The sequence below is a fragment of the Bos taurus genome, chromosome 5 (assembly GCF_002263795.3).
Source record: "Bos taurus isolate L1 Dominette 01449 registration number 42190680 breed Hereford chromosome 5, ARS-UCD2.0, whole genome shotgun sequence".
NCBI lineage: Eukaryota > Metazoa > Chordata > Mammalia > Artiodactyla > Bovidae > Bos > Bos taurus.
Genome location: NC_037332.1, coordinates 106,700,328 through 106,714,753, shown reverse-complemented (window position 1 = coordinate 106,714,753; position 14,426 = coordinate 106,700,328). Strand labels below are relative to the sequence as shown.

The window sequence follows — 14,426 nt, the reverse complement described above, 5'->3', positions numbered from 1 at the left end:
TTGTGGAGGGGCCTTAGCCCCTAGTCTTTGCTGTCTGGACGGTGCAATGCTGTGACTCTGTATCGCCGAGGAGTCCATTTGGGCTTCCTTTTCTTCACTAAGCGACCCTTGCCTCCCCCTTCTTGGGAGCACCTCGTGCGGAGACACAGCCTCAGCGCTGGAGTCTAGGGTGTGGGCCATGGTAATCTGGCGCTGACAACGTCGTGCATAAAACACACTGCAGTCAGTGTGCTGGCTGCATAGGAGGTGCTCTGAACCTTCACTGGCCATACGGACCTGAGAAAAGCGTTCCTTCCACGCTCACGTGTTACTGATGCTGTGGCTTGCTTTAGGTTTTTTTTTTGTGCAAAGCACTGCTTAATTTTGGGCTTCCCAGGTGGTGATAGTGGTAAAGAATCTGCCTGGAATGCAGGAATCTCGGGTTCGATCCCTGGTCGGGGAAGACCCCCTGGAGAAGGGAATGGCAACCCACCCCAGTGTTCTTGCCTGGGAAACCCCATAGACAGAGGAGCCTGGCAGGCTACAGTCCATGGGGTCGCAAAGAGTCTGACATGGCTGAGCACGCATGTACTTCCTTTTGCCTAAGTTCTAGGATCTATGTCTACAAGGCTAATGTCACTCCAGTTTTAATCCGTGGTAGGTAACACAGTTTTTCTTCCTGAAATCTTTAGTGCTGTGCGTGTTAACGTCTCCTATCTGGCTGCCGTTTTGAACTTTCCCAAATGATTCGCCTGTGTGGATGAGTGTCCATCCAGGCACGCAGGAACCTTTCGATCTTGAAACACTCATTATTTTAGTTCTGAGAAATTTTCTTGAATAATTTCATTGATTTCCTCCTGTCATTTTCTCTCTTCTTTCCTCCGGAGCTCCTAGAAGTTGGATATTGAATTTCCTGGATTTAGTTCTATAATTTTACTGTCTTTCTTTTTATCGGCACCCTGCCCCGGGAGATTTCTTCAGCTTTATCTTGTAGACTTCTGTTGAGGGTTTCACATTCATTAGCATATTTTTAATATCTAGAAGGTCTCCTGTTTTCTAAATAGACGTTTCCTGTTTTTATAGCATCTTGTCTTGTTTTCATGGGTTCAGCCTTTCCTCTTTTACTCTGAAGCTGTTAATGATAGTTTTATTCTGGGACAGAGGGTTCTTCCTTATCATTTTTTTTTAAATTTTATTTTTATTCAGAAATGTTTTATTGAAGTATAGTTGATTTACAATGCTGTGTTAGTCTCAGGTATACAGCAAAGTGAATCGGTTATATATGTGTCTGCCCTTGCGGACATTTATACCTTGTCGTTTAGTCACCGAGTCGTGTCCAGTTCTTTGCCACCCCAGGGACTGTAGCCCGCCAGGCTCCTCTGTTCATGGAATTCTGCAGGTAAGAATACTGGAATGCGTTGCCATTTCCTCCTCCAGGGGATCTTCTCAACCCAGGGATCGAACTTGGGTCTCCTGCATTGGCAGGCAGATTCTTTACCATCTGAGCCACCTGGGAAGCCTGTTTATTCCTTAACAAGTCTTTTTATTCTTGTTTTCACGGGGCGTCAGGGCCTCGGAGGGGACGCACTGTTCTCTGAGAGCTTAGCCAGAGCAGAGAGGCTGTGTTTCATTGCTCCCATTTGTCGTTTTTCACAAACCAGCGTGCTCAGCCCTTGTGAGGAAGGAACGAAAGATCATTTCATCATGCGTGTCCGATGCAAGACCCCAGTACCTGGAACCGGGCCGGGTTTATTTGAGATTCTCATAATCACTGGCTGAGTGAGCGAGTGAGCAAATGCGGGAATTGCAGACAGACTTGGTGACAGAAGTGGGAACTGGGGACTTCCCGTCAGTCCAGTGGTTGGGACTCTGCACTTCCACTGCAGGGGGCACGGGTTCCAGCCCTGGCTGGGGCACTGAGATCCTGCATGTCACGTGATAAGGCCAAAAGCCAACAATAAAACTCGTGCAAACCACCCCCCGCCCCCAAACAAAAACCAGCCAAACAAACAAGGAAACCGGAGCACAGTTCCGGCAGGCTCCAGTCTGCTCTGAGATGCCAGCCGCTCACTGTGGCTCCAGGCCTGTTGACCGTGGAACTAACTCGTCGTGGCTGGTGAGGGGTACGCAGTGATCGCTTTCCTCCTTTGGAGTGTTTCTCCGGCCGCGGTGAGCCTGTGTACCCCTGCGATTTTGGAAGGTGAATGAGACGAGTAGGAATAAGCATGAAGCGCCAGCGTGGGCACAGTGTCCCCAGCTCACCTCACCTCTGTTTCTCGTTCTTTAAAACAAGTAGTTGGACCGGATGTAGCTAAGGTTTCATCCAAGCGCTGGCCCTGTGCTTTGTCCTCTCTTGTTTGTATTACGACAGTGTAACTGCTTGTGGAAAAGACCTGCCCCCGCCTCCTCTTCTGTTTTTTGACCTAGAATGCCTTTCACCCTCTCTTCTGCATCCTTTCAGTCCTTCAGATCTGCACGCTCCCATCACGAGGGCTCCCCAGCTGCTCCGGGACACTCTGGCTCCCTTCCCCCAGCCTACTCAGGCGTTTTCACTCTAGAGCAGGGTGTAGAGGAAGGGGCAGAGCCTTGGGAGTCCCACGATGCTGGTTTGAATTTTAATTCTGTGGCTTACTGTGTGACCTTGGACTACTTCCTTAGCCTCTCTGAGCTTCTGTTTCCTCATCTGTCCAAGTGGAATTTGTAATAAAACTTATCACTATCTCATAGGGCTTATACGAGAATTAAATGAGATAGGTTTAAAAATTCCCCCTTTAACTTGTGACTTGAAATAGATCTGTGACTCAAGAGGATAAAAATAACAATAATCACCAACATGTATATGCATTTCCTTATTTGCCATGAAGGAGTTACTTTTGTTATTTTTGTTTTACAAAGCAGGAGACCAAACCGCAAAGAAATAGCTTGCTCAAGTTTGCAAATCAAGGACATTTCTCTTAAGTTTTCTTTTAAGGGTTTGGTGTTTGTATTTATTCCACAGATTTTTTTATGAGCGGCAACTCTACTTCAGGTCATGACTGGGAATACAGCAGTGAAAAAACAAAGTTCCTGTCCTCAGGTTCTAGTGTAAGAGTTGATGGGTGAGCAAGCAAATGCTTGTGTAACAGGTAGAGTTAATTGCTGGGGAGAAAACTGAGCAAGGTAAGGGCTTCAGGGATGTCTGGGTGGTAGAGGAATGAGGAAGGGGACAAGGGGATGGGGGAGGGAAGAGGGGAAGAGAAGGGAAGGAGGAGGGGAGAGGGGGAGGGGACGGAGAAGGGCTTTGTGGAGCCCACACCCTGGTGCCACCCTGCCTTCCCCACCCTCCACTGGGCGCTCCTCCTCGGTGGTCTTCTGGACCCTCAGGACCTTCCCAGGGCCTTGCACCTCCTGCTCCTCCTGGTTTCATGGCCAGCTCTTCCCAGGGAAGTCTGTCCACAGCCTGGCCAGGTCACCCCCTTGCTCTGGGCTCGCTGCACACACTCAGCTTGTGGTCCTCAGTGCCCAGCTGTGTGGCTGTCGGGGCCGTGGACAGACAAGGACAGCGGCCCTGACTGTGATGCTCATCTCTTCTCTCCCCTACATCTCCAGCATCTAGCGCAGGGGCTGGTGTATTTTATCTGTAAAGGACCTGATTGTAAACATTTTAGGCTCTGCAGACCATTCAGTCTTTACTACAGCTACTCACCTTTGCCCTGTGGCTCAAAGACAAAACATACACCAATTGAGTGTGGCTGCGTTCCAGTAAAATTTATGTATGGATGTTGAAATCTGAATTTCATAGGATTTCTACGTTGGGAAATATTATCCTGCTTTGGATTTTTTTTTGAAACCTCATAAAAATGCAAAAACCATTCTTTGTTTGCAAGCTGTACAAAAACAGGCGATGGCTGGATTCAGCCTGTGGGCTGCGGTTTATTGACCTCAAATGTAGCCCAGTGTATGGTGTAGCTTAGGGTCTCGATAGATGTTTGTTGAGTGACTGAATGACATCCTGGCCATGGGCAGTAGTAGTGAGCCTGTGAGCTGCTGCTTTCCCTCTATTAACATCATGATCTCGACCCCTTAGCAGCTTCCTTGTAATCCCTTAAAATTAAGGAAGATAGGCAACTGGTTCTTTTTTTAAAAAAGCAGCTTTACTATGATATAATTCACTGCTGCTGCTAAGTCACTTCAGTCATGTCCGACTCTGTGCGACCCCATAGACGGCAGCCTATCAGGCTCCCCCGTCCCTGGGATTCTCCAGGCAAGAACAGTGGAGAGGGTTGCCATTTCCTTCTCCAATGCATGAAAGTGAAAAGTGAAAGTGAAGTTGCTCAGTCATGGCTGACTCTTAGCGACCCCATGGGCTGCAGCCCACCAGGCTCCTCCGCCCATGGGCTTTTCCAGGCAAGAGTACTGGAGTGGGGTGCCAGTGCCTTCTCCGTATAATTCGCTACCATCTATTTAAAATTCACCCATTTAAAGTATACAGTTCAGTAGTTTTCAGCACATTCTCCATCGTGTGACCCTCATCACTATCAATTCTAGAGCATTTTGTCACCTCTCCCCCCAGAATAAATGCTGTTCCCATCAGCCTGTCTCCTCTTCTCCCAGTTTCCAGCCCCTCCCCAGCCCCAGACAATCATTAATGTACTTTGCGTCCCTATAGTGGTGCCTCTTCTGGATGTTTCGTGTGACTGGAACCGGACCTTATGTGGTCTTTTGTCACTGACTTCTTCCACTTAGCGTGGTATTTCAAGGTTCGTCCATGTGGTGGCACGTATCGGAACCTCATTCCTTTCTGAGGCTCAGTCATACTCCACTGTGGGGACGCTCCACATTTTGTCCTCATCCGTTCATCAGTTGACAGACATTTGGGTTGTTGCCACTTTTAATAGTTATGAATAATGAGGCTGTAAACATGCATATCCGTTTGTGTGGGTGTGTGTGGACACGTGCTTTCGTGTCTCTTGGGAAGGTATCTGGGAGTAGAGTTGCTGCATCATATGGTGACTGAGTGCTCAACGCCTTCAGGAACTGCCAGACTCTTTTCCAAAGCAGGTGCACCATTTAACGTTTCCACCAGCCATGTAGCAGCGTTCCAGTTTCCCCACATCCTTGCAGACAACTCTAATTTTTTGAACAATTCGTTTATTTTCTGTCTTTTTGGTTGGCTGACTAGTTCTTAAATGGACACACCACCCTTGGTTGTGAGATCGTGGGCTGAACAGAAATATTTTGAGAAGTTTTGTTATTTTCATTTGTAAGAGCAATGCATGCTTATTTTTTTTTAAAATAAAACTATTTTGTATTGGAATATAGCCAATTAACAGTGTTGTGATAGTTTCAGGTGGACTGCAGAGGACTCAGCCACACAGACACATGTGTCCATTTTCCCCACCCATAACTTTGAGCAGAGTTCCTGCGCTCTACAGTAGGTCCTCGTTGGTTACCCATTTTAAATACAGCAGTGTGTACATGTCCATCCCAAACTCCCTAACTGTCCCTTCCCCAATCCTTCCCCACTGGCACTCCTTATTCTCAAAGTCTGTTTTGTAAATAAATTCATTTATATCATTTCTTTCTAGATTCTGCATATAAAGGACATCATAACAATATTTCTCCTTCTCTGACTTTTTTACTCAGTATGACCACCTGTAAATGCAGGCTTATTAGAGTGGACTTGGAAAACAAAACCTGATACCTCTTTGCGATGCACTAGTCATGTTTGTTCACAGCCACCAGCTCTTTAAGGGTCTCTGAAGATCGAGGAGGTGGCCACAAGGAGCAGTGCGGTGGCTTAGGATGCAGGCCCTGGGGGCTCAGCCAGCTTTACTGAAAGCTCTGCTGCCGCGGCTGCCAGACCTTAACAAGACGCTCATCCTTTCTAGGCCCCTGTTCTCTCGTTGGTGGAAAGGATTCACTCATTTATCATTCATTCAGTAGATGTGTCCTGGGCACCTACTGTGTGGCGGCATGGTGCCTGTCTTCTGGCTTACAGTGGAGATTCAGCAAGGTGGTACACGTGCAGAACAGAGCATAGTCTTGGGCACTTTATGAAAAGTGAACATGTCAGTCGCTCAGCCGTGTCTGACTCTGCAACCCCATGGTCTGTAGCCCGCCAGGCTCCTCTGTGCATGGGATTCTCCAGGCAAGAATACAGGAGTGGGTTGCCATGCCCTCCTCCCGGGGATCTTCCTGACCTAGGGATCAAACCCAGGTCTCCTGCATTGCAGGCGGATTCTTTACTGTCTCAGCCACCAGGGAAGCCCTTGTAGGCCCTTTATAAATGGTAAGAATGAAAATCCAGAAAACAGGACCTGCCCTGTCTGAGGCCACGCAGCTCCTCAGGGCTCGAGGTTGTGGTCAGGTAACCACAGGGACCCTCAGAGGATGGAAAATGCTCACAGCTCGTCCTCCCCTCTCACGCCTGGCCCTGGGCTCCAGTCTGGTGGATTCCAGCCTCTGCTCGGACAGTTCAGGGATGAACGCCCCCTCCCCCACTGGCTGGATGGTCTGGTCTTCACCCTGCCTTTTTTTTTTTCCTGCTGGTATTTATTTATTTAATTTTTTATTGCAAGATATTTGCTTTACACTACTGTATTGATTTCTGCCATACACCAGCGTGAATCAGCCACAGGTAGACATAAATTCCCTCCCTCTTGAGTCTCCCTCCCACCTCCCACCCCATCCCACCCCTCTGTGTTGTCGCAGAGCACTGGGTGGAGCTCCCCGTGTCACACAGCAAATTCCCATCGGCTGTCTGTTTTACATGTAGTAACATGTGTGTTTCCACGCTACTCTCTCAGTTCGCCCCACCCTCTCCCTCCTGCACTGGGTGCCCACAAGTCTGTTCTCTCTGTCTGCATCTCCATTGCTGCCCTGCAGATAAGTTCATCAGTAGCATCTTTCTAGATTCCCTACCACTCCTGCCTTTTTGGAGCCGTCCTATGGCCATGACTCTGCGGGCACAGCCAAGGTTGAGCCGGCCGCCTCGTTCTCGCGACCATGCAGGACCCTTTGTCAATAGCTACCCCCGTCTCCCCTCCAGTCCCACCTGCTGTCTTGCCACTGCCTCCATCCCCAGACCCACAGCCCGGTGGCCGCCTCTGGACACCTTCCAACTCGTTTGCTGGTTTCCTGGCCTGGCCGAGGCTCTTCTTGTTGGAGCTCCACACTCTCAGTGCCAGAATGAGTTGTAAGCCTGGAAGATGACAAATCTTCACCTTTCCCAGCAGGACGGTTTTATGGGAGAAAGTGCTCGAGCAGGAAAGATAACTTCATTCTAAATTATGGAAAAAATAAACTTCCAGCCTAAGCCTGCCCGGTCTCCCCCTCCCGCTTCCCACATTCAGCTCAGGCAGGCAGCCCAGGCCGCCCGCAGCATCTGGCTCGCTGATGGGCACAACAAGGTCTGCCCACAGGGGTGGCGATTGGAGAATTTCTCCCCCGCTGTCACCCACCTCCTGCCCCGAAAGGGCAGAGCTGTTGATATGTTTCTTGGGCTCTGCTGTATAAGCTGCTGGAGGGAGGTGGTGATAAAAGCCCATTGATAAAAGCAATTTAGCAGAAACAACATGGGGAAGGGGAGGCCTTGGAGGCGGCACCATTTGTCGGTCTGATTTTTGTGTCCTGAGGCGTCTTGTCTTCTCTTGGTGGGAGGGACCCACGTGTGTTTAGAATTCCCTCTGCTGCTGCCCTTGGGCTCTGTCGACTTTGTGGTTCTGTAATCAGGAGCATCTGGAAGCCCACAGCCAGCCCTGCTCTGCCCGTAGGTGGCAGCATTCGGGGAGCCGCACTCATGGGGCGTTCCCGGCTCCCAGGCCTGCTTGTTTGAAAGCCCATCTCTCTCTGGGTTCGCGGCTGACTTACATAACTGTGTTCTTCTATGTTAACTCATTCAGAAATCCCCCCATCTCTCTGTTTTCCCATGGTTCTGAGTCCATGGGAACAGAGCATCAGGGTAGAATTCCGGCCCCTGCCTCCTCCTGGGTCTCGTCCCTGCAGGAGAGGGAGCCCATCTGTAGCAGTCTTGAGCCCCAACTCCGTGGCTGGGGAGAGCACCCTGGGGGCTGCTGCTGCAGGTGCAGGGACCCCAGGGCCTGAGGGCAGCACAGGGCTTGGGCGGCGAAGGGGTGGCGAGAGGGGTACACTTGGCGGATAAGGCCACGTGCATCCTGATTCATGCCCTGGCCGCCACTCGCCAGTCATGTGGCCTTGGACGAGGTCTTGGAGACCTTTTCTCTTCTGTGAAATGGGATAATAAAGGACCTGCTTTACACGTGGTTATGAATACGATGCGAGTTAACACAGTCCAGCGTCTAGAACCTGCCTGGCATACAGGAGGCACTGCGGCCATTAGTGGTGACAGTCGGATGCTTCCTAGCTTATGGGGTTCCCCGATCCTTACTTCTTTTTTTAAAAAAAGTTATTTATTTTTGGCTGTGCTGGGTCTTCGTTGCTGCACGCAGGCTTTCTCTCATGGCAGTGAATGCGGGCTACCCTTCGTTGCAGTCACGGCCTTCTCGCTGCAGTGGCTTCTCTTGTGGAACGTGGGCTCTGGAGCACAGGCTCAGTAGTGGTGTCGCACGGGCTTAGTTGCTTGGGGGCACATGGGATCTTCTCGGACCAGGGATCGAACCCATCTCCTCTGCATTGGCAGGCGGGTTCTTATCCACTGTACTATCAGGGAAGTCCCCCTACTTCTTTCACCAGTAAGACAGGACAGAAGCATTTTTCCAAGTATGAAAACCTCTGGCCTCAGCTCAAGCCCACTGCGATTGCCCTTAGGCTCCTTAGCGCCCACTCTCTCTCCCTCCCACCACGGTGAGAGCGCTGTGGGCCGATGGCAGGGGCAGCAGGCGGTCTGCTGCCCTCATCTGTGACCTTGAGGAAAAATGCTCACCCCTCCCTTTTCTGTGCCAGCACCTCCAGGGCTGTGGATGCTGTCCGGCGGCCTCTACTCACCGAGGCTGACGGGTAGGAGGACAGAACTTTGGCGGACGGTGTGGGAGGGCTGGGGGCTCAGGGTTGAGTCTCGGGGGTCCTCGTGGGCTGGAAGTGGAGCTGAGTAGCCCTGGTGCGGGCTGTGAGTAGACACGTGTCCCTTGGGTGGCTCTGCTCACACTGGAGCAGGTGGGATGCAGATGAGAAGTCGATCACAAACCAGTATTCTCAGTGAGCTCAGGTGCACTCGTTCTCTGACCCCAGACTGGACAACGTTTTGTTTTGTTTTAAAAAAATATTTATTTGGCTGTGCTGAGTCTTAGTTGCGGCAGTTAGGATCTAGTTCCCCAACCAGGGATAGAACCTGGGGCCCCCTGCACTGGGAGCAGGGAGTCATAACCACTGGACCACCAGGGAGGTCCCTGGACTATGCTTTTTGCCTTCAGGATGCTTACAAAGGGGCAGAGGGTGGTTTAATATCAGGAGGGGGTCTTAGAGCCCTGAATGACCTGGGGTCGTTGCTTTCCCTTGCTGGGTGGTTTAATATCAGGAGGGGGGTCTTAGAGCCCTGAATGACCTGGGGTCGTTGCTTTCCCTTGCTGGGTGGTTTAATATCAGGAGGGGGGTCTTAGAGCCCTGAATGACCTGGGGTCGTTGCTTTCCCTTGCTGGGTGGTTTAATATCAGGAGGGGGGTCTTAGAGCCCTGAATGACCTGGGGTCGTTGCTTTCCCTTGCTGTACCAGCCACTGTGCTGTGCCGCTGCTCTGTGGAATGAAGAAAGCAAGGCTCAGAGGGGCTCGTGAGCATCCTCCCCTCCCCGAGGTCACACAGTGCAATATGCCAGAGAAGGAATGTAAACGCCTGTCTGGGGCATTCCAGAGCCTGTGTTCTTTTCACATGGGGAAGGCCGGCTCTGGGGCAGACTTCCCACGTCTCTCTGACTTTCTGGAGCGTCGTCGTTGTGAAATCTCTCAACATGTGATGCTTAAGTGTTCTCTCTTCTGCCTCCCCTCCCGCCCCTCACCTCCCCTGCCTGTTGTCCCATCCCCCCTGCCTGCTGAGACTTGGCGGGGGAGGGAGAGCAGCAGGTGACAGAGACTGAGCTGGAAGGTGTGGGTGACCTTGGGCTTCCTTAGGATTCTCTGTGCCACCAGGGGAGGTGAGATGCCCTGTGGCTATGGTGGCTTCCCGGGGGAGAGATGGAAGGAGATGGAAGGAGATGGAAGTCCCTCCCAAGGGCTGCCTAGTGCCTGCCGGTGGCCTGGCTGTATCGTGAGGGTGGGAGGTGTGTACCCAGTGGTCCCGCAGCTCCCTCAGCCCTCCAGGTTCCCCACGTTGGAGCCGCTGGTCTCCTCCTGTCTCCCTCCCCCTTGCCTCTGTAAGGCTGGCGTATGCTTCTCCGCTGCTGGTAGTCGGAAGCTTCCACGTGTGCTGTGGGATTGGCCTGGAGACATCCAGGGCCTGACTGCTCCAGACATGGGGGTGAAAAGTTTTCAAGTTCAGACAGGATACCCCCAGGGCCTGGGAACAGGCTGCAACCCTGGCCCACCTCAGGGAACACAGCGAGCCCTTTGGGATCCAGCTGGTTACACCCGGCTGGTGACACGTGGCTGGTTGCACACTGCCTGGTTAGTGCCCTGATGTGGGAGAAGCCCAGCAGGCCAGCTGGTCCAGAGCCCCCCTGGCTTGGGGACCCTGGACTTCTTCCAGGCCCCCTCCTACCCCCATCCCATCCGCTCATCCTCTCTCCTCCGCTGCCCCAGGCCCCGCTCCGGCCCAGCCCTGCTCCCTGGCCTTTGCCTGCCTTCCCTGAGCCCCAGCCTCTGTGCCTTTGAGGGCACCCCCTCCCTTTTGCGCCCTCTGCCCTCTTCCCTTAGCCAACAGCTAGGGCTGGGGGAGGTTGGGGGCTGAGCTTGGCACAGGGCCAGCCCACAGCGTCCATTCACTGTGAGCAGAGCTGCAGGGGGTGGGGAGCAACCTCCGGTCACCTGGTCGGGTCACCTTGATGAGGCTGTGCTCCGAGGGCGAAACAGAGCCAAGCACAGGACCCTTGCCTGGGGTCAGCTGCCTGTCACAGTCCCGAGGCTGAACTCATGCGGCTGAACTCGTGCGGGACAGTCACAGAGCCAGCAGGGACAAACCAGATGAGACGACAGAGGCTCCTGGGGTCTCTGTGGACATGGTGGGAGCCCAAGGGTCTGGGGCCAGCCCCTCTCTGTCCACTGGCTCGTTTGTGGGTCTTGGCTTGCCGCCAGGGCCTCTGGAGGTTTCCTCTTTAGAGACTGAGCGGGTTGGGGGTGCTCCTCCCGAAGGCCCTTCCAACTCTGCCTGCTTTATACCCATCATTCTTCAGGTGATTTCTGTGGGTCAGGGGTCAGGTCTGACCCCATCTCATCCTCCACCCCACTGCCACGCCAGGCTTTCAGATTTGCCCCCACTTATGAGGATACAGATATATATCCCTGATAGCTCAGTTGGTAAAGAATCCACCCACAATGCAGGAGACCTTGGTTCAATTCCTGGGTTGGGAAGATCCCCTGGGGAAGGGAAAGGCTACCCTTTCCAATATTCTGGCCTGGAGAATTCCATGGACTATATAAGTCCATGGGGTGGCAAAGAGTCAGACACAACTGAGCAACTTTCATTTTCACTTTCACTATAGATGAGAAAGCCAACCTTGGGAGCCCAGGTTATAATCTGGCCCCTAAGTCAGATCCAGGCCCAGTGATGTTACTATTTTTCAGAGCCAACTTTGAAGCCCTGAAGAGATCTCACAAACTTGAGAGTTCTGGCTTGAAAGAGATGAAAGGAGGTCCATTGCCTGGAGCCCAAATGGCCCAGAGCCGACTATTGGCTCCATCTGAGCCTCAGGTATCACAGCAGGGTGGGGCCTGTGCTTTCCTGACACCCCCTGCCCCCCACCCATCCAGGTCTTGATGCAGCTGGGGACATGCCTGGGTGTCTGGCTGGACTTGCTCATTCCCATGTTCTGCCTGCGTCTGCAGGTTTGAGTTGCAGGCCCTGATTTAAAGTGTGCTGTACCTCATGCCGGAGAAGGCAATGGCACCCCACTCCAGTACTCATGCCTGGAGAATCCCATGGACGGAGGAGCCTGGTGGGCTGCAGTCCATGGGGTCGAGAAGAGTCAAACATGACAAAGCAACTTCACTTTCAGTTTTCACTTCACTTTTATGCTTTGGAGAAGGAAATGGCAACCCACTTCAGTGTTCTTGCCTGGAGAATCCCAGGGACGGGGGAGCCTGGTGGGCTGCTGTCTATGGGGTCGCAGAGTCGGACACGACTGAAGAGACTTAGCAGCAGCAGCAGGAGCAGCACCTCACGCCTTAGGCCAACAGCTACGCAGCATGAGGGCAGGAGGCAGGCCTGGCTCTCTGTCAAATGTGAACCACTCAGCTGCTCTTCCCAGTTGTTCCCAAACCTGGCAGGGACTCTGGGCTCCTTTGTTGGCGCCTCAGAGCCCCCGGTCCAGCCTCTAGATGAGGAAATTGGCAAGAATTCTCCTTCTCCGGGAGGTTGATGCCCAGCCCCAGGCTGGGTTGTGGCGGTGAGCTGGTGTCTGCTTGCTACTCACCTTTCAGGCAGAAAAACAGTCACCTCCCTGCCACCAGGCATGTCCTTTTCAAATTAAGGTGATTATTGTTTCCCTGCTTGTTTCTCTGCCCCTTGGTTTCTCTTTACTGGTAGGTTGAACCCAGGAGACCCACCTCCCCACCCCGATGAGTGTTGCCAAAATGCCGCGTAAGGAGCTTGTATCAATATTTTGGCTCCCAAGCAAAGGGGAGCAGAATGTAAGGATGTCAACTCAGGCAGAGGGTGCGGCAGGATTGGCCAGGGTTCCCCGGAGGTGGGGCGGACAGGCAGGCAGGATGCTAATGCTGGGCCTCCCACACAGGGCAGGGTCCAAGGGGAGCCTTGGTGGAGGTGGAGGTTTCCTGCACTTGGTGTCGGTCTGTCCAGCTGCTTCCTCTCGATAGAGCGGTCAGACAATGCCTTGTTGACTCACCTCCCAGTGCTGCTGGTGGACAATGGCACATATGTCAGGGTCAGTTTGGGAGCTGTGCTGTGCCGGTCACCTGCTTCCAGGCTCGTGGTCGGGAGGAGCCGGGGGCACCGGGAACCGTGGCGCTGCTGACTCTTGGTGTCCCAGGGCCCGTCCTGGCTGGGGTGGCTGTTGCCCTTTGGTTTCCCAGTAGCTTGTCTTCCTCCTTCTCCATGCACAGCTGATTCAGAGCCGCTGAGGCTCCGTGCTGACCAGCTGCCCGCCTGCCTTTCCAAGTCCAGCCTTGGCAGACCTCCTTCACCCCCGGTTTGAGGTTCTGTGGGTTTGGCGCAGTCCCTGGGGCCCTGGGTCTCTACCCAAGCATCCAAGACCTGGATGAGCTTCCGACAAGAGAGACAGCTGTGGGACTCTTTAATCTCCTCCAGTGGATTGAGGATTAAGCAATTTTTTGGTGGGTTTGTTATTGTGTATTATGATTTTTTTTAAACAAAGGCTATTGTTTTTTGAGTGTTTTCTAGGTTCCTGTCATGTTGCTAAGTGGTACTTTTCATGACTTATCCAAATTAATTCTTCCAGTGACTCTTTCTCTCTCTAAGAGTATTTGTTTTAATTCCTTTAAAAAAAATTATTTACTTATTTCTTTTGGCTGCTCTGGATTTTTGTTGCTTTGCAGTGGCTTCTCTTGTTGCGGAGCACAGACTTTAGGGCTACTTGGGCTTCAGTAGTTGTGACTCTCGGGCTCTAGAGCACAGGCTCAGTATTTGTGGTGCACGGGCTTAATTACTCCACCGCATGTGGGGTCTTCCCAGACCAGGGATTGAACCCCTGTCCCCTGCGTTGGCAGGTGGAGTTTTATCCCCTGCATCACCAGGGAAATCCCATAAATGCTGTTTATGTCTAGAGTTGCAAAAATGCAACGTCACTTAGAATTGTTTTTAGTAGTTCGTTAGAAATTTATATCAGTAGCCTGAGATGTATTCTTTCCCTCTGACTCAGTAATTCTGTTCCTTAGAATTTATACTAAGGAACTAATCATATACAAGTGTATATGTATAGACGTAGATACATATGTGTATATACATATATATCTTCTTTGTAATGTTACTTACAATAGTAAAAAATTGGAAACATACCAAATTATCAGCAATAGATGTTTAGTTTGTAAATTTTGATACAGTACAGCCTTTTTTAAAAAAAAAAAAACATACCTTTGGGACTTCCCTTGTAGTCTAGTGGTTAAGACTTTGTATTTGCAATGCAGGAGGGGGTGCGTGTTTGACTCCTGGTCAGAGAACTAACGGCTTCCCTGATGTCTCAGTCAGTAAAGAATCTGCCTGCAATCCTGGAGACCACCTGCAGCACAGGAGACCCAGGTTCGAGCCCCAGATCAGGAAGATCCCCTGGAGGAGGAAATGGCAACCCACTCCAGTATTCTTACCTGGAAAATGCCATGGACAGAGGAGCCTGGTGGGCTATAGTCCATGGGATTGCAAGAGTTGG

General features: G+C 51.8%; 1 protein-coding gene across 2 annotated transcripts in view; it reads left to right on the top strand.

Moving 5' to 3' along the window:
* Window positions 1-14,426, top strand: part of TSPAN9 (tetraspanin 9) — a 192,656-nt gene that overhangs the window by 31,113 nt on the left and 147,117 nt on the right. The window lies entirely within an intron of this gene.